General features: G+C 31.1%; 1 protein-coding gene across 1 annotated transcript in view; it reads right to left on the reverse strand.

Moving 5' to 3' along the window:
* dsx (doublesex) overlaps positions 1 to 24,718 on the reverse strand; it is a 399,595-nt gene that overhangs the window by 134,130 nt on the left and 240,747 nt on the right. The gene's annotated exons all lie outside the window — the stretch shown is intronic.

Below are 24,718 nucleotides of genomic sequence, written 5' to 3' on the forward strand. Positions count from 1 at the left end.
ATGCTCGCATGCTCATGTTCGCAATTTAAAAATGCATTTGACATCTTGTTGCTACAACAATTTCAATTAACTTACTAATTACTTCGTAATAAATTTCCAAAATACACTTGTCACTCGCAGTGCCACAGCCAGAAGTGCTGTAATTTCAAATTTTCATATGAAAAAAAAGAAAGACAAATTAAATCACTCACATGTGTGTTTAGTTATTTTTGTACATTTTTGAAAAAAAAAAACAAAAAAAAAAAACATGTTCAATTTGAAATAAAACAAAAGAACACAAATATTTATTCAACCCTGGCATTCGGGCAACAACATTTATAAGAACAAAATAAATTTGCATGAGAATTTTTGTTAAATCTTTTGGCGAGACAAAGTCCGCAAGCAACAATTATTATTCAAATATATTGTGTATAATGTACGAGTGTATGTATGGACATTTATGAAGATGAGGGGGAGCCAAAATGTCTGTTTAATAATGACAAAATACTGGTTGGTAGATTGTGCATGATGGTGCATGCGGAGGTGAGTGAGTGCATGTCTGTGCTTGTGTGATTTTGTTTAGGGTATAGATATTAAGGTACTGCATAGTTTTAGGCTGGCAAAAGAATTTTATGACATATTATTTGTCTACGTACATATTTCTCAAATCGAGAATAAATTCCACAAATGTTTATTAAATTATTCGAGAATGTTTTTCATTTGAGAAAGGCCTTGATTTCAAATTATTCTTAATTTAATATCAAACCTAAATTTTTCCTTGGTTATTGATAATATGGCAAAAAAAACTGCCCGTTCGATACTCTGATGATGGAATCTGATAACTATCAATTACAGTTAAGTATGTCAAACGATTTATTCACTATGCTGAAGTTATTGGCAGCTTTATCATAAGTTGTAATTAAGTCGTTACATAAGAGAATTCAAACCCAATTTAAATATTTTTTCGATAGCGAAATCTGATTTTCTGTTGGTGAATTCACAAGATTTCTTATTAGTCATATTGTCATAATGTCCTAATATATCACGACGCATCGGTTCGGCTTAACCAACTCTTGCGTTCGGTGCAGGTCTCTGCTGGTTGGTTACGATAATGTCCATTGTGAAATATTAGGACATTATGACAATATGACATGATAAGAGACTTTGTGAATTGATCATATGTGTCTTATGAGCCAATCCAAACAAAATTTTCTACTCAATTAAGAACTATTTCAAATTATGCCCAAATTAATCGCATTCTATCCTCAAAAATTGCCACTACCCTACAACAGCAACTAATTTCTATGACTATTGTGTGCAGTCTTTGAACAAAAAATTTATTTAAAACACAAAGTGTTAAATTGTAATATTTTACCTCAATTTAAATACCAAAACAACAAATCTTTTAATCAATTTGTCTGCTCGTGTTAAATGTTTATTATAAGTACATACATACATGAGGAGCCGCAGAACAAAAGGTACTTTTTCGCACATTTCCAATTTTTGGGAAAATGAGTTTTATTTATTTCGCCCCCTTAAAAAACAGCATGAACCTGGAAATGGTAACAAGTTTCTTACTTATCAATAGAAACATCTAACTGCCATAAGACACCACATTAAATGTTAAGGATGTTTGATATAAAACCATTTTAATATCGGAAAAAGAACCTTTTGTTAAAAAAGAAGATTTCAACCCAAATGTTATACAAATACCAAAAAAACAATTTTTGATAAGATGCGAAAAAGTACCATTTCTTCTGCAGCTCCTCACATACATATCACAAGTTGCATAAGGTTTTGATCACGCTTGCTGATTTTGAATTTATAAAATACTATATATTGTGTGTAAAAAAACAACATATTAGACAAGGAAATAAAAAAAAATATTGTCAAATTTTGTGTATACATATGTATGTACTATTTATAAAATTTGATATGAAAAAGATGAAGAAAAATTGGCAAAATCAAAATATTCGCATTGATACGTTAGTGTAACAGAAAATAAAAAAAATATATAAATGAATGCACAGCTATAAGACCGTGCAACAGTAAAAACCACTTCAAAAGTCATATTGCATATTTTTATTTAATAACAGGTAAGAGAGCTATATTCGGCTGTGCCGAATCTTATGTACCCTTCACCAAATTATACTTTAAAACAATTTTTTTTAGGTAAACAAAATTATTTTTTTGAAACAGTTTTTAAAAATATTTTTTTTTTAACTTTTTTTTCCATTTTTTATGACAAAATTTGTGACAGAAAATTTTTTTTGGATGAACAAAAAATTCGGGTTAAAAAATATTTTTCCCAATTTTAACCCATTGCAGGTCCAACTATATATAGCCTTATATATATCGTTGCAATGGACTTTGAAATATCTATTGTCTATATTAATGACTTAGTAATCCAGATATAGTTCAAAAATAGGTTGTCTCGGTTTTTTCCTTATATGTATCTTGGAATTCCCGATATATTGATGTAAGTTATTTGGGGGCTACGGAAAGTTGATTTTAACATACGGACATGGCTATATCGACTTCGCTATCTAAAACGATCCAGAATATATATACTTTGTGGGGTCGCAAATTAAAAATGTAGATATTACAAACGGAATGATAAGCTTATATATACCCTTGTCACTCATGGTGAAGGGTATAAAAATAAAGCTTTGCTGATTCTCATAGACGCATGATTAATATTATTTATTACCTACATCACATTTATATTTATCATACGCTCTATAAACAAAATTTATACAGAATACAAACATCATGTAAAGTGCCAAAAATTTTGATTTTTTGAAATTTTTGTACGGAAACCCACAGGGGTTTCCATGGGGTGTGCCACTAGCATGTGTGGGTCGGCCCTACATTTAGACTCGATGGGGCACTTTAAATGGGTCAAAATAGAATATTTCAAAATTTGACATTTGGGTAAAAATAAGGAACAACGGAATTCATTTTAGAGGTATGGTTCCTTGGGAAAATTTTCTTATTTTGATCCCAAGTTACTAAAATATACGTACGATTTACTTTTTGGGTATTTTTTAAAAAATCTGTATATTTAATAATACAATGCCTGACTCATTCATTCACTCACTCACTCATGACTGATGAAGCAGTCAATGAATTTTTCAAATTTTTATCTTTTATTTTTGTTATTCAAAGAATATTTTCATTGTTAGCTATGACCTTTTCCCATCTTTCTGGCAATATATGGATTTCATGCCAAAAGAACTGCTCATCTTTTGAGGCCATGAACGAATCAAGCCAATCTAGGATACTCTGTTTTAAAATAAAGCATATTCCAGAGAATGTGTCCTGCGTCGATCGAAACTAATAGTAGTCGGACAGGGCAACGTCTGTACTATATGGTCTGTTGAGGCAGAACTTCCTAACCAATTCACTCTAAATAGTTTTCAACAGATATTGCAACATGTAGCCGAGCGTTGTTTTGATAGAATATTAGGGTTTCATGTCTGGCCGCATATTCGATAAAGGTTCCCTTTGATGGTCTTTTTAGATTTCAGCTGCTCATAATATATAGCGCCCTTAGCGCAATTGATATTTGAGTTAGGTGTCGATTGGGCTGGTTTGCCGAATCCTGCTGCTCGCAAACGTTTTGATATTGCTGCTTGAGTAGCTCCCACTGATTTAGCAAGCTCTTGTTGAATTTGACAACAATCTTCTGCTTCCAATTCAAATTTGTTTGGCTGGCCTAGTCGATTTTTGTTTTCCGTTTTAAAATCACCATTTCTGAACCGAAAAAACCATCTCCCGCATGTTGAAACCGATGGAACACTATCACCATAAGCTTTGGTAAGCAATCGGTGTGCTTCAGCAGCACTTTTTTTCCAAATTAAAGAAATAAAGCAAAACTTCCCGCATTTGACGAAACAACACACGTAGAGTTACAAACACACCCCAACAATTAAGCAAGTAGTCAATTTATCTCTTATGGACAGTAATTGTAACCAATGTCTTATCACTTGGCTGACTCGAATTTGTATACTCTGGGTAATTTGACACTTATGTGCTCTTAGTAGTGCTGTGAGTTACTTTATACGTCCCATATAATCTAGCTTGAAGACCATTGTCTGTATTTAATCTAGAGTGTAGTAAATTTAAACGTTTATTTTGTACTGCACTTTAGAAATTAGCTATTTTACCCACCAACTCTCTGGTGGGTAAAATAGCTAATTTCTAATTGTCGGAGGAAGGTTTGTTTAAAAGCAATCGGTTCTTGGAGTCTCTATGATAAACTTACAGTTTTGATGTTGTTTTATTTGATTAAAATTATTATTACAATTTACAAAAAATATTCTTTTTATAATTAATAGTGATGAATTTATGAACCTTTTCCGGAAACGGCTCCATTAAGGTTTTTATAGAGCTGTTTAAAATCTACCACACTTTTTGACACCGTTTTTGTGCTCTTCAATTCTTTTTTAACAACAGCCCAATATCTCTCCACTGGCCATAGCTCCAGGCGGTTTGGTGGATTTGCCTCTCTTGGTACAAATACTACATTATAGTTCTTATATTACTCAAGACATTGCTTACCATAGTGACAGGATGCCAAATCAGGCCAAAAATATGTGGACACATTAAGAAGTCTTATGAATGGAAACATACTCTTTTGTAAACATTCCTTGATGTAAATTTCGGTATTTATAGAGACTTTTTAACAAATGTTTGGCTTCTTTTGCCGCAACTACATACTGCTTGCCATGCCAAGAACTTGGGAAAAGTTTCTAGTTTTGGGTCCTTAACTTTTCTACAACATTCCCTCGAGCATCAGCAACATAAAAATATTGACCCGGAAGCTGCGAAAAATTTTCCAGAACATACGTTACGTCATCCATTATGGAGCAGGTATATTTTTATACCCTACACCACCATAGTGGGGAGGGTATAATGCGTTTGTGCAGATGTTTGTAACGTTCAAAAAAATTAGTCTAACACCAACCTTAAAGTATACCGATCGACTTAGAATCTCTTTCTGAGTCGTTTAAACGATGTCCGTCCGTCTGGTTGGCTGGCTGTCCATGTAAACCTTGTGCGCAGAGTACAGGTCGCAATTTTGAAGATATTTCGATAAAATTTGGTACATATTATTTCTTCGGCCCAAGGACCAATTCTATTGAAACTGGCTGAAATCGGTCCATTATTTCACCTAGCCCCCATACAAATGTCCTTCCGAAATTGGACTTTATTGGTCATAAATGTTTAATTTATAAATGTATCTCCACAAATTGCGCTCCAAATAAGTTTTATATATACAAAATTCATGTCACCAAATTTTGTTATGATCGGTCTATAATTAGTTATAGCTCCCATATAGACCCGCTTCCGAAAATCTCTTTAATGTGCATAAATCCCTTAAAAATCTTGGTATAGGCACACAATTCAACACGAATAACTTTCATATAGACATAAATCACACGACTTAATTTCATGGTGATCGGCCCATAATTGGTCGTAGCTCCCATATAAGGCCCACTTCCGAAAATCACTCAGGAATATAAATTATTGATATTTTAAAAGAAAAATGTTTTTGGTCATTTACTTAGTGTAGGGTATTATATAGTCGAGCTTGACTGACCATACTTTCTTACTTGTTAAATTGTTAAATTTGATTTTTTTCAATGTGTAATGAAATTCCGAAATCCCCATAAGTCCCACGGTTGAAAAATCCAATTCCGTTTGGCATCCTTATTTTCGTATATTTGCTAAATATAGTGTTTATCAAAAACTATTTTTCTGCATAAATGTATCAACAATTTATTATTAAACGAAATATTCCTTATATTTTTTTTTTTTTTGTAAATGTTTCTTTAATTAATACTCTTGCTAATATGTATGTGGTGGCTGTTGCAAAATATCTACTGAATATCAGTTTGTTTATTTTTTTTTTTTGCAAATATTTTATTTATTTTTTCTTTTTTATTATAAAACAAAATAACCAAAAGAAATTGCTTACGAGTAGTATTATTATTATTATTATTCAACTATAAAATTTATTTAAATAAACATTTATTTCAACAACATTTTATGACTTTACTTTAATTGGCATGTTGGTTTATACTTACATACGTTCGTTCAGCGAAAATAATTTTTATTTCTCATACAATATTTGCAACATGCTCGTGCAACATGTGTGGTGTGTGTGAGTGTGTGTTTGGTAATTTTCAGCCACTTTACAACCAAAATTTCTGCGAAAAACTAAAAAAAGAAGCAATAAAATCAAAAAAAAAAAACATTTGTTTGAAGACTTGACTGACTGAATGAAAGAGTGGAGGACTTGTATGTTGGGTATTCATTTAATAAATGTATGAATTAATTGGCCAAAAGAATTGTATTTGAGTTTGGGTAGTTGAGCGAGAGGTAATGAACATATTTTACTACATATTATTATATTAAAATTTTTCCATATACTATGTATAATTAGTAGATTTATAACATTTTTTCTCGTATGGATTTGTGAAAAATGTTTGCTTGCGTGTTTTAATTTTGTATTTTCTTAAACACATTTTCATTTAATTGAAGAGAATTTGATAATTTCTTTGGCAAAACTTTATTGAGGATTGAGTTGTAAAAATGTTGTGAATAAATAATCTTATTTATGATCGTTTTATTTGTTTAAAATTAAAGAAAATAGGTGTAAGAAAACTCTGGCTTGCTTATTAAACTCATTGCTTTAGTTTATTATAAATTTAGAGATTAAATTATGTTTTGAAAACTAGGAAAAAAAATCTCTTTCTGCAGACTTCTTCACATCATTGTTTGGTGAGTTTTATTACAATTTGCTAAATTAATCTCCTTTTAGATTTTTGAGGATTGTGCAATTCTTGTGAAGCAGTGTATAGTGGGGTAAATTTGATTAACGCGTAATTTCACATAAGTGTAGCAGAGGAGTATTTGAGTTTGTTTTCTGACTATGGAGGCAAAGGGAGCAAAGTAGGGCATCTCAGACATGGATAATTTTTAACCGCTTGGAAATTGTATATAGTTTGTCAAAATATCAGCATACTTTGGCCAAAATTTCGGGTACAAGATTTATTGCTTTATCGCAAAGCCACATTTAATAGGAACAAAATGAGATATCGATCACAAAAATCGATGGACTCCTTTCGAAATTATTCACAATTAAGTAAATTTACTCATTTTCACAAAATTTGTTTGATATACATAACATTGAGTAGTTAATGTTCTACTTTTGAATGATTGAATTTTGAAAACATTTTTCCCATGCTATGCACAAATTTTCACACATAGGGGATTTCACGTCAAGTGAACTAAATTTTAAAATCGATGTCTTCCGGCAATGAAAGCTTAGGTCCATTCCTTTGAGAGCTTTTTGGTCTCTTAGTGGGATGCGAGTGCACTCTAAAAAATGCATGTAAATCTACTACTATAAAGTAAGTAAGTTTTCATGTAAAATTACACAATATGCGTAAATTTACTTATTTATTTGTTTATCAAAATCAATTACATAATTTTATCTGCAAAAATACAAACAAAATGTAGTATTTGGAATGTTTATCATATAATAGGCATTTTATGTTAAAAATTACATACATATATTGTGCATAAATTGAAGTTTTACACATAAAGTGTGCAAACTAATTTAAACGTTTGATATACAAATTGTCAACATTTTAATTCTAAAAAAAAAACAAAAACCAATTTACACACAACATGTATTTTTACCCTAATTATAGAAGGAGAAAAGTTTCCTACTATTAATGTAGGAAATTTACATGAAAATTTATTAGAGTGTGGGATAGTATCAAAATAAATGTTTTAACACAAAAATTGTATGTCTTGAGTTATAAAATATTTGTTTTGATAGATAGACCACTCGCATCCCACTAAGATACCAAAAATCTCTTAAAGGAATGGACCTAAGCTTTCATTTGAGCAAAAAAAATAAAGAAATTAAAAAGAATGCCCATTTTGGAAAAAAGTTCGATTTTTCCAAAAAAAAATCAAAAATTGTATATCTTGAGTTACAAAACATTTATTTTGCTATATATCCCACTAGCACCCCACTAAGAAACCAAATAGATCTTAAAGGACAAGACCCAAGCTTTCTTTTGAGCAAAAAAGTTAAAAAAGGGCCCATTTTTTAAAAAAAGTTGCATATTTTGAGTTACATGATAGATATCCCACTCGCATCCCACTAAGCGACTAACTAGGTCTTTAAGAAAAATATCTGAGCTTTCTGTTGAGCAAAAAAAAAAATTAAAAAGAGGGCCCATTTCGAAAAAAAAGTCAACAAAGTTTTTGATTTTGCAAAAAAAGTCAAAAATTTCATGTTTTGAGTTACAAACGATTTTTTTTGATAGATATCGAACTCGCATCCCACTAAGCGACCAAATAGGTCCTCAAGGAAAATATCTAAGCTTTATATAAAAAAGGACCCATTTTAAAAAAAAATTTAAAAAAGTTTTTGATTTCGGAAAAAAAATATAAAATTTTTTTTTTTTTTGAATATTTTTTTTGAAAGAAATAGCTATCTAAACTATTTGGGACACATTTTGCTAAGAACAATAGGTAATAAGTTACATGGATGAGAAAAATCACATGTTTGGCAAAAATGTCAAATTTTTACCTCCTCTAACTCCGAGAGTTCTTGAGGGTTAATAACAGATATTTACAATTGTATTTTGTATAACTTAAATTGTTTATAGAATAACGTTTTCGGTTTTTAGAGGTAACGTTAATATCGATTATAACGGTATCTGATCTTTAACGGTAATTGCAGTTATTCTGGTAATGATAGCATATTTTTTCCTACCAGCAAGAAGACTTATAAAACCCTAGTGTTTATAACGTTTTGTGTCTCCTGTAAAAATTATGATCTTGGGACTTGGCACGTTTGCACACTAAGCTAACAATATTAAGCAAATTAATGCCAACACTTGAGTTTTCCCAAATGAGAGTGAAAGAGTAGTTCGGGTGGGGCAGTATAACTCAAAATTAACACAATTTATTTCTTTTGTAAAGTCTAATGGCCACACATTGAATTTGTTATTGAAATTTAGCACTATGTACTACACACCTGCCAAAGTCTATGCAATTTAGCACCTTGTAAGCAAATCATAAAAAAAATGTTTGCAAGAAAATGGTCACATATGCAAAAACATCTAAAATCTAAATTACATTTGCATAGGGAAATTAAAAATACTCTCTCTCGGTTGTTCTTTACAATATCATGCCAAAAATTTCAAAATTTAAACATTAAATGCTGCCACAACAATTATGTGAGTTTTGCAGGGGCAAGTTGGGTACCTTTGAGTAGGGATAATAAAGATTTTAGTGGCTGATACATACACACACACACACATAAAAACATCTCATATCTTATAATCAAATACTAACTAACAAACATGCAAAAGAATCCAACATATACGCAGTAGAGAACCCTCATATTTAAACAGATATTACCCAATATGCATAAAGATTAGTGCTAACGGCATAATCAACTCAATGTTTATGACCAACAACCAGAGAAAAGCTATGCGTTTTCAAACATTTGTCTTAGTAGAAAACTTTAAAGCTGCAGAGACTCCGACCATAACACTGATGGTGATGATGATCTAGGAGAAGTGATAAGATACATCAACTAACTATGGACTACACCCAGGGAAGGGAAATTAAACTAGTATCTGTGTTTGCGTAAATGTAAAAGTATTAGTGTTAGTCATACCCAGCGGGAAAATGATGCAGTAGAGAGGCCTTCCTAAAGGCCTTTTTTTGCAGATACATGGACACTAGGGTGGCCCATAAAATATTAAATTGCGAATTCTGATCGCCCCTTCTCTAGAATTGTTCTACATATTTATTGTAGCACTAAGAAAGGTGACTGCGATGAAACAGCTGATTATTATACCCTACACCACCATAGTGGGGAGGGTATTATGCGTTTGTGCAGATGTTTGTAACGCTCAAAAATATTAGTCTAACATCCACCTTAAAGTATATCGATCGACTTAGAATCACTTTCTGCGTCGATTAAACGATGTCCGTCCGTCTGGTTGGCTGGCTGTCCACGTAAACCTTGTGCGCAGAGTACATGTCGCAATTTGAAAATATAAATTATTGAAATTTTAAAAGAAAAATGTTTTTTGCTTTTTTACTTAGTGTGTACGGTATTATATGGTCGGGCTTGACCGACAATACTTTCTCATTTTTTATACCCTTCACCTTCGTAAGAAGGGTATATATAAGTTTGTCATTCCGTTTGTAATTTCTACATTTTTCATTTCCGACCCTATAAAGTATATATATTCTGGATCCTTATAGATAGCGGAGTCGATTAAGCCATGTCCGTCTGTCTGTCAGTCTGTCTGTCTGTTGAAGACCCCAGATATCTTCGGGATCCATATCTTCAATAATTCTGTCAGACATGCTTTCGAGAAGTTTGCTATTTAAAATCAGCAAAATCGGTCCATAAATAACGGAGATATGAGCTAAAAACCGGGTCAACCTAGATTTTTGACCTATTTTTGATCTATATATGGATTACTAAGTCATTAATATAGACAATATGGATATATAATGATAGATATTTCAAAGTCCATTGCAACGATGTAGATAAGGCTATAGTAAGTTGGACCTACAATGGTTCAAAATCGGAAAAATATTTTTTAACCCGAAAATAATAATTTTTTTAAAAAAAAAAAAAAAATTTTATATTTTTTTTAAAAAAAATTTGGAAAAAACTTTTTTTTAAAAAAAATTAAAAAACAATTTCGAAAAAAAAATTTTGAAAAAGAATTAAAAAAAATTAAATTTTGATTACCTAAAAATATTTAAGAAAATTTATTTTAAAGTATAATTTGGTGAAGGGTATATAAGATTCGGAACAGCCGAATATAGATCTATTACTTGCTTTTATTCAGTTTGATCTGTCAATTCACTTGTGGCTGTTGTGGCAAAAAAATACAACAAAACTCCATTTTTAAATTTTTAAAAATTTTGTTAAACAAATTTCTGAATTTTTTGATCATAACATTAAGATTTATTGAGAACATAATAAGGAATAAAAATATGAAAAAAGTATGACAATAGCTCCAATAGTTTTTCCGTACTTGCGATTTAAATTTTTAAATTTTCGACAAAAACTAATTTTTTGGCCGAATTTCCTTTTTGTTATGAATTTTAAGTAGAACCTCATCCAGAATATTAAAGTCCAGATAATTCTGAATATACTATGACACTTTTACTAAAATTGGAAAACGTTAAACCTTAAATTTTTCAATATTTGGAATTTCTCACGAAAAGATAGCGAAATGTTATATATTTTTGGGCCGATTAATTACAGCACAAAATGGAAATTAACCCTTAATGGCACTTGGGGTTAAAATGACCCCAAACTTTTAATATCATAAAAAACCTTGTCAATTTCAATAGTGCTGATCAAAATTTGATTTTTAAATGATGCAAACTTAAAAATATTTTTAAAAAAATTTCACAATTTTGACCACACATTTTTTAAACCGCAAAATATTGTGTTTTAACTTGATTTTTGCCTTAAAACATAATTAATATTTTATTGAGGATTTTTGAAGAATAAAATTGATTTTAACCCTTTCTATTTACTAAATTTAAAAAATTACTTCAATGATTCTGTTTATTTAATTATAAACAAGTAAGGAAGTATGGTCGGTCAAGCCCGAATATATAATACCCTACACTAAGTAAAAGAGCAAAAACATTTTTCTTTTAAAATTTCAATAATTTATATTTTTGAGTGATTTTCGGAAGTGGGCCTTATATGGGGGCTATGACCAATTATGGACCGATCACCATGAAATTACGTCGTGTGATTTATGTCTATATTACAGTTTACTATGTTGAATTTTGTGTGTATACCGACATTTTTAAGCGATTTATGCACGTTAAAGCGATTTTCGGAAGTGGGTCTATATGGGAGCTATGACTAATTATGGACCGATCGTAACAAAATTTGGTGACACGAATTGTGTGTATATAAAACTTATTTGGAGAGGAATTCGTGGAGATACATTTATAAATTAAACATTTATGACCGATAAAGTCCAATTTCGGAAGGACATTTGTATGGGGGCTAGGTGAAATAATCGACCGATTTCAGCCAGTTTCAATAGGCTTGGACCTTGAACCGAAAGAATAATATGTACCAAATTTCTTCGAAATATCTTCAAAATTGCGACCTGTACTCTGCGCACAAGGTTTACATGGACAGCCAGCCGACCAGACGGACGGACGGACATCGTTTAATCGACTCAGAAAGTGATTCTAAGTCGATCGGCATTATATCCTCCCCACTATGGTGGTGTAGGGTATAAAAACATTAAGATTAGCACCATTCATATTGACTGTAGTTTTCGTGATTTTAAAAGTTGAGTGTCATTTTAACCCCAAGTGCCATTAAGGTTTAATTTTCAGTTTCATGATAATCAGCCCAAAAATATATTACATTTCGGGATGGCCTGTACCTTGAAATTTGTTTTCGTTCATACAATCTTGGAGCTCTCTAATGAACACCCAACCGTATTTCAAGCCTTACATACTTGCTTCTGGTTGAGGGCTGATAGAAGGCCTTCAATAACCTAGCATTTATTCCCCCCTGCGTATTCAAACTGTAAATAAAATTAAAATATGTACTCACATTCTGGCACATCTAAGTATCTGTTCATACACTTCACTCTCAATCGTTTAGTGTATTTGAACATTTGAACATTTGAAAGTTAATAGCAATTGCAACGAACATGGTCTTTACTTGCATTTGTGAGGAAGTTACTACTTTACTGTACATTTTGTGTAAATTCTTGGCAAATCATACTTGTTGGAATCGTTCTAATTTTTTGTAGCTTTGAGGACGCTCATAAAAAAGCCATGAATATTATGAACGGTACCAACAACTGCTCTGGCAACCGAAAATTTTACGATGCCACAGTCTAGAGTAAATAATAAAGTCTCATGTTGTACATTAAAATAGCAGTACATGAAGTAATAATATTGGTATGTATTTCTACGCTTTTCTTTAAACGCACTCATAAGATTATACTCAAATTTGATTTGATTTTGGTAGAGTGAAGAGAACAAAAAAAAATAAATTAATGTGCTGTTTTTCTATAGCGAACGAGTACTTTGAGTGGAAATTTAACATGTGTTTTGTTATTGTAACAAAAACAAAATACATGTAAAACGTCCACTCAAAGCGCTCACTCGCTATAGAAAAACAGCACATAAATATTTTGAAATATGTAAGTAAGTTTTAAATAAACGGTATTTTAAATCAAGCACTAAATGGGTTAAAAAAATGTTTAAATTTTTTTTCAACTCTATTGACACTCCCAGATATTTATTATGATTGTGGCGTATACTTAATATTAATAAAATAACAATTTCAGTTGTAAATATTAAGTTCCTGCTAATATTACCGGCCTCTATTTAAAAACTATAAAAAAAACCTCCTGATATTCTCACACATTTTATAAAACGTTTACAGAAGAAGTACCTGGTAATCGATAGTACGGAAAACCTTAAGTATTTTCGTACTTCCTTTTAGTACTATTGCTAACATAATAATTTTGGACAGCTGACATTTGTCCAAATGTTTGTTAATTTTAAGATGAGATATTTTGTAGCAGTGGAAAGAAAATTATAGACATTTAATAAGGTGTCGATTAGGGTATTCAAATTATTCGATTTTTCTCTTGTTCGAATAAAATGAATAATTCGAATAAGAGATTTTAACTTGTTCGAATAATTCGATCACACGTTTAAAATTAATCGAATTATTCGAATAATTAAAATTTTTTTAAAAAGTAAAGAATGAAGTTTTGATGACGGTTTTTTAATATTTTATTGTTAAAGAAAAACAAAAGTTAACAATTCAAGTATTGATAATGTTAAAAAACGTTCGAATACAAAGTCCATCATTAAATTTTCAACAGAAATATTCTGATCAGATTAACTCCCTAACAATCTACAAAAAAATTGACTAGCAAATCCTTTAGTTTCCGTTTTGGAGCTATGCTTTAAAGCTAGTTGGATATGATCCTGAATTCAAATACAGTATAAACGTATTAAGAACTATTTGATGTCATTCATTAATTCGGGTTTTAAATTGAGTAACTAATTCTTTAGTAAATTAATTATTCACTATTTCTAAATTATTTATAACAAATTGTATTACACATCAAGCTCTATCAACGTTGCTGAATCTTTGCTTAATAAAGTGGTCTTGGGGAATTACACAATAAAGCGAATCTGTCCAAAGTTTGATACCATTGTCAGTGAACGTGGCTAATTTGAAGTCAGACAGTGCATATTTGACGCATTTACAAATACGCAAAAAGTTTATTACCATGTTAGACAAAGATCTTCAACGATGTTCAAAATCATGTATAAGACGAACTCCTTGATTTTCTTGCAACAAAGCGTTAATTTGCAATATTTGTGTTTATCGATTTATTAAATATTTTGCAACACTTACGTACGCGGTTAATAACATCACTTATATACATATATTTTAAGATCATGGCCTTCATCTATTTGAATGTAATCATTATAAATGTCATCCACAATAACACTTTCTATGACCGTTTCAAAATCACATTCTCCATCACATTCAACTCTACTTTAATCTAAGTTAATATTTTGATTATTAATTGCGATTCTTCTAATATTTCACCAGCTAAATAACAAATATTTTATTCCGTACATTTTATTTTCATTGGTTCAAGTCCTAAGTTAAACATTTTGAAAGATTTGTTTTTAGAATTGTAACTTCTTGCAGTAATATTTATATATTTATAGAAGGGGCTATCGGAACACTCATTTACATTGATCGAAAGTCCCTTTGTCTTTAGTTATTTGTCGAATTTCAGAACAATGCAATTTTTGTGAGTCATTATTACTTATTTAAATTTTAAATTATGAACAATTTTAAGCAATTTAATAAATTTAAATATGTATGAACATTTATTCGTTTTATTCGATTATTCTACATAAAATTTTTTGAATTATTCGTTATTCGAAAGTGGCCATTTTTAAATTGTTCGAATAATTATTCGTAAGAAATTATTCGATTAATACAACGATTAATCCCTAATACATATATAAATTAACCATTTACGACCGATGAAGTATAATGTCGGGAGAACATTTGTATGGGTGCTATGTGAAATAATGTACCGATTTCAGTAATTTTAAATAGGCTTCGTCCTCGGGCCAAATTTGATCGCAATATCTTCAAAACTGTGACTTGACCAACAAGTATATATAGGCTTATAGAGGACATTTTTTCCTTTCTCCTGGTAGTAAAATTTGTTTAACCCCTTCTGACCCTAAGCACTATCAAATTTGACTAAAATACAGTAACTGAGGAAAAAATTAATAACACATCAGGTTTAACGGTACAGTGACAGATCATACCAGTTTTTAAAGACTATTATGGTACCAACATAACAGAACAAAATCAGCCTATTATCGATACCATTTTGAAAGTAATAATAATTTACTTCTCATCAAATTTACAAAAATCACATTTTTTATAAAATGACATAAAATATTTGCCACGCATACAATTGACAATATTTTTATCTAATTTTTTGGCTACCTTAGTTTCAATGTCTTGACTATTGAATGGCGAAATCGAAGTTAACAAAAAGTTGGACTTTTGGCCGATGAAATAGAGTTATGAGCCACCGTGCGGCCTCTATTTAAAAACTATATAAAAACCTCCTCACATTCTCACACACTTTATAAAACGTCTGGAGGAAAAGTACCTGATAATCGATAGTACAGAAAACCTTAAGCATTTTCGTACTTCCTTATTTTAGTACTATTGTTAGCAGTGGAAAGATTAAAAATATGAAATCGAATAAGGTCCATAAATATTTTTTGTGAAGCTATAGATGGATTAAATTATTTAAAGAAAAACTGTCATTCTGAGATATTCTATTTGAGAAAATTACACTTTTTTTATAATTTACATATCTTTCCATATCCTTTTAAAGATTTAAAATAGGTCAAACTAATACTGCATTAGGATACACTAAGAATGTTTAGCGATGTCGTTTAAAATATTCAATATAAGGGTTAACATCAGCCCTGAGTCTCTAAATAAGTCTTATAATTTTTTCTATTTTGTAAAACCATCTTCAATTTAAAAAAAAAAAAACAATAAATTATAAAATCCTCTTTTGAAGTAATGAAAATATGTGGCATGATGGAATTGCTAGAAGTGATATACATATTTATTTGTATGCTGTATTTAATGTTGAAGGACTGGTGATTACAAATACAATTCACAGGAGTATCAAAACACATCGTCGTCATACAATTTACACTCTCAACGAAAGTGTTAAATAGCTAAATGCAAATATTTGTAAATTGACCAGAAACAAGCTAAAACAACAACAATAATAAAAAAAATAAATAGAAAAAATAAAAAAGAAAATAGTCAACGAAGGACTGAGATGAGATGTGATGCTGATGAACAATTGCAAGAAGTAGAAACAAAAAAATTTTATAAAACCATGACCATTAAAAACTCTTAAATATGCAAATATTTAAATATAGACAGAAAATATGCATATAAATGAAGTTGTAGAATTAGGGCAGAGATAGAAAGGAGTGAATTGTTTATATTGATACAGTCAGAGTCAAAATTTAGTATACAACACGTATTTTCATCTATGAAGCTAAATATTTTTATTAGAGAAAGAAATATGTATATAAGGTTGAATAAACTTAAAATTAAACTTAGAATTTAAACTTTTAGATTTTAAAAAGCTTTGAAATTTAAAATTGATTTAATGAAAAACAACCTAACCTAAAATTAGTATTTTATATTACTAAAATTCGAAAATAAAAATTTAATATGTCGTTCGTCCAAGTGGGCTTCCGCCCACTGTCCAGGACAGAGGCTTGGGCCGACTGTTCAATGCAGAGACTTCGGACGACTGTTCAATACAGGGGCTTCGGCCGACTGTTCAATGCAAAGGCTTGGGCCGACTGTTCAATGCAGAGACTTCGGTCGACTGTTCAATACAGGGGCTTCGGCCACTGTTCAATACAGAGACTTCGGTCGACTGTTCAATACAGAGACTTCGGTCGTCTGTTCCGTACAGGGGCTTCGGCCAACTATTCAATACAGAGACTTCGGTCGTCTGTTCCGTACAGAATCTTCGGCCAACTATTCAATACAGAGACTTGGGTCGTCTGTTCCATACAATGGATTCGGCCGACTGTTCAAGACAGAGGCTTCGGCCAACAGTTCAAAACAGGGACTTCGGTCGTCTGTTCAGTACAGAGGCTTCGGCCGACCGTTCAAGACAGAGGCTTCGCCAACTATTCAATACAGAGACTTCGGTCGTCTGGGGCTTCGGCCGACTATTCAAGACAGAGGCTTCAGCCAACTGTTCAATACAGAGACTTCGGTCGTCTGTTCAGTACAGAGGCTTCGACCGACTGTTCAATACAGGAGCTTTGGCTAACTGTTTCCCTAGTTAAGTGCATTTACTTGTACTATACCTTAAGTATCTACAATATTATAGTTTATCACCCGATCCTGTACCAACGAACACATCACCAGAACCGCCTACATCCGAACGTAGAATCATCTCCAGAAACCCGTAGTTACCGCTTGTGTCAAACTGCCCAGTTAGTTAGTCGTATCAATACAACGTACCGCCGACGACTATTGAAATCCCTAAGAATCCGAAATACACATCACCAGAACCGGCTACATCCAAATGTAAATCATCACCAGAAATCTGACAAAATCCGAATGTATTATCGAAGCTGTTCGTAATTCGTTATATATAAACACTTATTATATATTAACTGTATTATATATATAACAATAAAGAGAGATATATATATTATCGACCCTAGAAAGGGTAAATCAATTGTGGTATCACTTAAGGTTTGTGGATCCTTAAGTCTACACTGGACTCGACTGAACTACCTACTACCACGTTATATCTTGTTGAAAGACCCATGCAGTTACAAGACGTAAATGTTCAGCACGTACTTTCAAATTGTCCTTCACAATCTGTAAGCCGTCTCGGCTGTTTATTGTACTTTCAATGAATACAAGATTGCCAGGTGCTGCACCTAACAAACAGCCCAAAACGAAAATAAAATTTCTTTAGTTTCTGTGACGAATTGAAGGAGTTAAAAGTTTTATAAAAGCATTGGTTTTATATGTAAGTTAGAAACTGTAATTAGAGATATCTATTTAATGAAAAAACTCTTGTTAGTTTCAAAGCATATTTAAAAATGTTCAACCTTTAACTGAGCATAACTATAAGAGGTAAAGGATTAGTAACGTAAGATTTCGGATGTCACTGAGTTTTTTTTTATTTCTAAAGCCAAAAGATATAAATGGTGTTTTTTTAGACGTCTTGAACTTTTTTTTGGGGATAACTGTAAAACTAACAGTCATACTAATGAAGTGTATTTGACTTTTTTTTCACTATACTTTGGCAAATCACCATGAATGACTTAAACCAGAACAACGTTTACGAATCGTGTAGCTCGTTTCTGGCTTAACGGGTATGTAGACGAGCAGAATTGCCGTTTTTGGAAAGAGCACAATCCTCATGAGACCCCATTACATGCCGAAAAAATCACTTTTTGTCTTTAAATCTGAAACTAGTGCAACGAACGCTACAGACAAATGATTCGTGATGTCATTGCAAATAATTTTTATTCCTCTTGTCATTGCAAACCATTTGCCATATATCACTTTGTTGAGCCAAACGTTTGGTGACCGAATTATCTCAAAAAATGAACCTGTGAATTGGTTATCTCGTTCGAGTGATTTAACACTTTTGGACTATTTGGGGGGTACATCACATCTCTAGTCTATGTTGATAAACCAGCAACGATTGGTAATTTAGAAGCCAAAATTGCATGCACTATTGACGAAATAAAACCGGGTATGTTCGAAAAAGTGGTGCAAAATTGGACAGACAGGATGGCAAAATTATTTTTAAATATTAAATGCCATGAAATTTTTGTGTTTATAAAGCCATAATTTTGGTTATTCCATTGAATTTGGTGTATATTATTAAAAAAAAAATCGATGCCTCTGAAAAAACCACATCTAACTTTAGTTCCAACGATTCTCCAAAATTTTGAATTTTCCTTACATAACATTTGAAAGAAATATCGGGAAAATACAGACTTTGAGCAGGGGGCTAATTTTCACATTCGTAAACGAGAGAATATTTATTCGAACGTGCGAATTTTTTGTTTTGAGATTCTCCTATTCGTTAACGAATAAAATGTATAGACATTTATAATGATTGCACTCGATAAAGCGATTACGAATGCGAGAATTAGCGAGAATTTCGTAACAGTTTTTTGAACAAAACAATAACTTAAGTTTCCCCCTTTAATAATTTACATAAGAATTCATTCTTTTAAACATATTGGACGTGCGATTTGTGTAAATATTTGCAAACATGTAGAAAAAATGCACAAACAATTTTCAAAAGCTATTAACACCAAACCCACAAATAACAACAACGTCGACACCACACCAAATAGCAACAACATTATAAAATTTATATGCGAATTTTTTCACAGATTTTCTATTTTATACACAACAAACACAACAACAAATCGACTCATACCAAAATGCATATTTTACAATGTTTTTTTTTACTTTTTATTGTACGAGTATCTCTAATTTTGATGGAAAAAATTTATTAAGCATATCCGTTGGTTTGGTTAATAGATTTTGTATGCTGGCAAATACTCTGGCCACAGATACACATCCCGTCAAACTAGCAACAAACAGATTACAAATACAAATAATAGATGGGATAAAGTGAAATTTTGTGAGGCGATTAGTGGCAGAAATTTTGCAGGGGATTAGAAAATATTTGGTAAATAACAAGCGTGTGCTCATGGGATTTGTTGGAAAATAAAATATAGCTGTCATTAATTTGATTGAGCTGGATTTATTTTATGATATTTAATCCATCTTCAATGTTTCAAAACTAGCATTCTGCCAATAAAATCAATAAATATTAATTTATTTATTGTATTTGTTCATTGTAATCTAAGATTATTAACTCTATCTTTGAATAATTTGCATTTTAATTATTTTCAAACTCAAACCCAAGCGGTTAATTAATCAAGCATTTAAAATTAATTAATTTTAATAATAATAAATGACTTTGAATACATATTGTGATTGAGTAAAATATGTTGGAATTTGAACATTTTTAATGTCAAATAAATTCAAGATTTCTAAAGAGGAAATATTAGTTTTATAAAAAAAAACAATAAACGTTCGAAAGAATTAATTCTTAATTCAAATTTGAAAATAAAATTAAATATAATATCTTAACAAGAGTAACTTAATTCGTTGTCTTGATTTCGTAGTACCGAACGTGTTGAATTCATTTCTTTGAGATTTAATTCGTTATAGATTTAATTCATTGTTGGTTCATTCAAGTTTACTTTATTTCAAATGCATTACAAAAACAAGTAAGGAAGTATCGTCGGTCAAGCCCGACCATATAATACCCTACACTAAGTAAAAGTGCAAAAACATTTTTCTTTTAAAATTTCAATAATTTGTATTTTTGAGTGATTTTCTGAAGTTGGCCTTATATGGGAGCAATGACTAATTATGGACCGATCACCATGAAATTAGGTCGTGTGATTTATGTCTATATTAAAGATAACTATGTTGAATTTTGTGTGTATACCAACATTTTTAAGCGATTTATGCACGTTAAAGTGATTTTCGGAAGCGGACCGATCGTAACAAAATTTGGTGACATGAATTTTGTGTATATAAAACTTATTTGGAGCGGAATTTGTGGAGATACATTTATAAATTATACATTTATGACCGATAAAGTCCAATTTCGGGAGGACATTTGTATGGGGGCTAGGTGAAATAATGGACCGATTTCAGCCAGTTTCAATAGGCTTGGTCCTTGAGCCGAAAAAATAATATGTACCAAATTTCATCGAAATATCTTCAAAATTACGACTTGTACTCTGCGCACAAGGTTTACATGGACAGCGAGCCAGCCCGCCAACCAGACGAACGGACGGACTGAAATCGGTCCATTATTTCACCTAGCCCCCATACAAATATCCTTCCGAAATTGGATTTTATCGGTCATAAATGTTTAATTTATAAATGTGTCTCCACAAATTGCGCTCCAAATAAGTTTTATATATGGGGCATTTCACGACAAGTGCACCAATTTTTGAAATCGATGTCTACCGATCGCGATGAAATTTGCACCAATGTTAGTTCTATTGGATAGTAATTCGGACACCATTTTTCAACAAGATCGGTCAAGAACTCTCTGAGTTATAGGAGGTCAAAATTTGACATTTTGGCCAAACAGGTGTTTTTTTTATCCATATAACTTATTACCTATTGTTCTTAGCAAAATGTATCCCAAATAGTTTAGATAGCTATTTATGCAATCTTTCGAAAAAAAAATTAAAAAAATTTAATAAAATATTTTTGATTTTTTTTTTTTTAAATCTAAAATATTTTTGACTTTTTTTTTCAAAATGGGCCCTTTTTATTTTTTTTTTATTTTTTTTAAGAAAGCTTAGGTCTTTTCCTAAGCGACCTATATGGTCGCTTAGTGGGATGCGAGTGGGATATCTATCAAAAAAAATATTTTGTAACTCAAGATTTAAAATTTTTGAATTTTTTTGCAAAATCAAAAACTTTGTTGACTTTTTTTAAAAAAATGGACCCATTTTTTTATTTTTTTTTTTGCTCAGAAGAAAGCTTATGTGTTTTCCTTTAACACTCTTTTTGTCGCTTAGTGGGATGCGAGTGGGATATCTATAAAAAAAATGTTTTGTAACTCAAGACATAAAATTTTTTACTTTTTTTTTGAAAAATCAAAAACCTTTTTGACTTTTTTTTTTCCAAAATGGACTCTTTTTTTATTAATTTTTTTTTCTCAAAAGAAAGCTTAGGTCTTTTCCTTTAAAACCTTTTTGGTCGCTTAGTGGGATGCGAGTGGGATATCCATCAAAATAAATGTTTTGTAACTCAAGACAAATGTTTTTAAATTGATTTTTTTCATATTTGTAAGTGTTTCGAAAAGCTTAAAAATAAAAACCACAACAACTGACCGATAATAGCCACTGGAGGGGTGCAATATGAGGCCGACCGCTATTAAAAGGCTAAGGTTGAAAATGAAATTTATTCGTCTTTTTGTTTTAATCCCTTTAACAAAATGAAGCACAGATCATCAGATATGCGAAATATTTCCGACGGCTTATTAAAAAAATTCCCTACGCTGTCAAAACGATTGAAAATTTGTGAAAATCGATGGCAAGAAAGTTCAAATGCAGAAGAGAATGGTTCTCTGTAACCTAAATGAATTATTCGCAACATTTCAATCTGAATACGAGGATGTCAAAATTGGATTCACAAAATTTACACAACTGAGGCCAAAACATTGCGTTTTGGCAGGAAGCAGCGGAACTCACACAGTATGTGTTTGTATTTACCATGAAAATGTTAAATTGATGTTGAAGGAAATCAACTTAAATTACTTAAAAGATGATTCATCAGAAGATTTACACCATTACCGCGATTGCCTTAAATTGACTATGTGCCCTAATGCTACAACTTCTTGCCACTTTGGTGAATGTTCGAATTGCCCGGAAACCACATCCATCAAAGAAAATTTAATCAACTCTTTTGATCGAGAATGTATTGAGGAGTTAAAATTTGAATCTTGGCTTCAGACTGAAAGATGCACACTGAAAACCATAATTTTAAATGTGGATGATTTTGTGGAAGAACTGTGTAGAGGATTGCTAAATTTGAGAACTCATGACTTTTTAGTCAAAGAGCAGTGGTCATTCTTCAAGGACTTGAAAACACATTTGAAGTCTGGTGAATTCATTATTTCATTTGATTTCGCAGAGAACTATAAATATGTTCTTCAGGATTCCATACAAGCATTCCACTTCAATAACGACCAAGCAACTATATTCACAGTAGTTATTTACTACATGAAAGAAGAAAACCTGGAACACAAAAGTATGGCAATCATATCCGACGATTTAAAACATGACACCGTTGCAGTTTATGAGTACCAGAAGATAATACTAAATTATCTAAAATCAAAATTTACAGTAGAAAAGGTATACTACGTTTCGGACGGAGCTCGTCAACATTTTAAAAACAAAAGTAGCTTCGCAAATCTTACAGCTCATGAAAAAGATTTTGGAATGCCAGCTGAGTGGCATTTTCATCCTACTGCTCATGGTAAAGGAGCATGTGATGGTATTGGAGCAAACCTCAAAAGAAATGCAGCGAAGTATAGCCTCCAGTGCTCTCATCAAGATCGCATCTTAGATGCGACTGCTTTATTCCATTGTAAAGAAACTAAAATAGTTTTTAGTAGCAAAGAGGATCATGAGGAAACATTGAAAACACTAAAGAGCAGATTCGATGCTGCGGTAACAATCGATGGCACTGCTCAATACCATGCTTTCATACCGCTTGTCGATGGAAGACTCAAATTAAAAAAGTTTTCTGCATCTACTCAATGCGATTTCTTTCCAAAGCCAAAAAAGAAGCCAGCAGCGAAATCAGTAGCTGAATCTAATAACGCCAAGAAAGGATTGACAAAAAAAAAAGCAGCTAATAAAGGTGACAAATAAGAAGGATAAAAGTATGGATATTTGAAAATTTAAAAACTTCATAAATTAAGTGTAAAAATAGTTATTATATAAATTGATCTATTGTGATTAAGATAAAATTTTACTAAATTATTCATCTTTTTATTATTATTATTATTATTATATATTAAATTAATTATTATTACAAATAAATAACAAAATTAAATTATTCAACATTTCCATAGAAAAAAAGTGATTTTTATTCCTGAGGTTAACATATTATGGGTATTACAGTATCATACCATCGGAAAGGCTAATGTGTCTAGTTTCTCTGCGTAAGTTTAATTTTTAAGGTTTACACACAAATATGAAAAAAATTAAAATAGTGCAAATTTAAAAACCTTTGTCTTGAGTTAAAAAACATTTATTTTGATAGATATCCCACTCGCATCCCACTAAGCGACCAAAAAGGTTTTAAAGGAAAAGACCTAAGCTTTCTTTTGAGAAAAAAAAATTAATAAAAAAAGAGTCCATTTTGGAAAAAAAAGTCGAAAAGGTTTTTGATTTTTCAAAAAAAAGTAAAAAATTGTATGTCTTGAGTTACAAAACATTTTTTTATAGATATCCCACTCGCATCCCACTAAGCGACAAAAAGGGTGTTAAAGGAAAACACATAAGCTTTCTTCTGAGCAAAAAAAAAAATTAAAAAATGCGTCCATTTTTTTAAAAAAAAGTCAACAAAGTTTTTGATTTTGCAAAAAAATTCAAAAATTTTAAATCTTGAGTTACAAAATATTTTTTTTGATTTAAAAAAAAAAAATAAAAAATATTTTATTAAATTTTTTTAATTTTTTTTTCGAAAGATTGCATTAATAGCTATCTAAACTATTTGGGACACATTTTGCTAAGAACAGTAGGTAATAAGTTATATGGATAAAAAAAACACCTGTTTGGCCAAAATGTCAAATTTTGACCTCCTATAACTAAGAGAGTTCTTGACCGATCTTGTTGAAAAATGGTGTCCGAATTACTATCCAATAGAACTAACATTGGTGCAAATTTCATCGCGATCGGAAGACATCGATTTCAAAAG

This window comes from Calliphora vicina, chromosome 1, assembly GCF_958450345.1.
Source record: "Calliphora vicina chromosome 1, idCalVici1.1, whole genome shotgun sequence".
Classification (NCBI taxonomy): Eukaryota; Metazoa; Arthropoda; class Insecta; order Diptera; family Calliphoridae; genus Calliphora; species Calliphora vicina.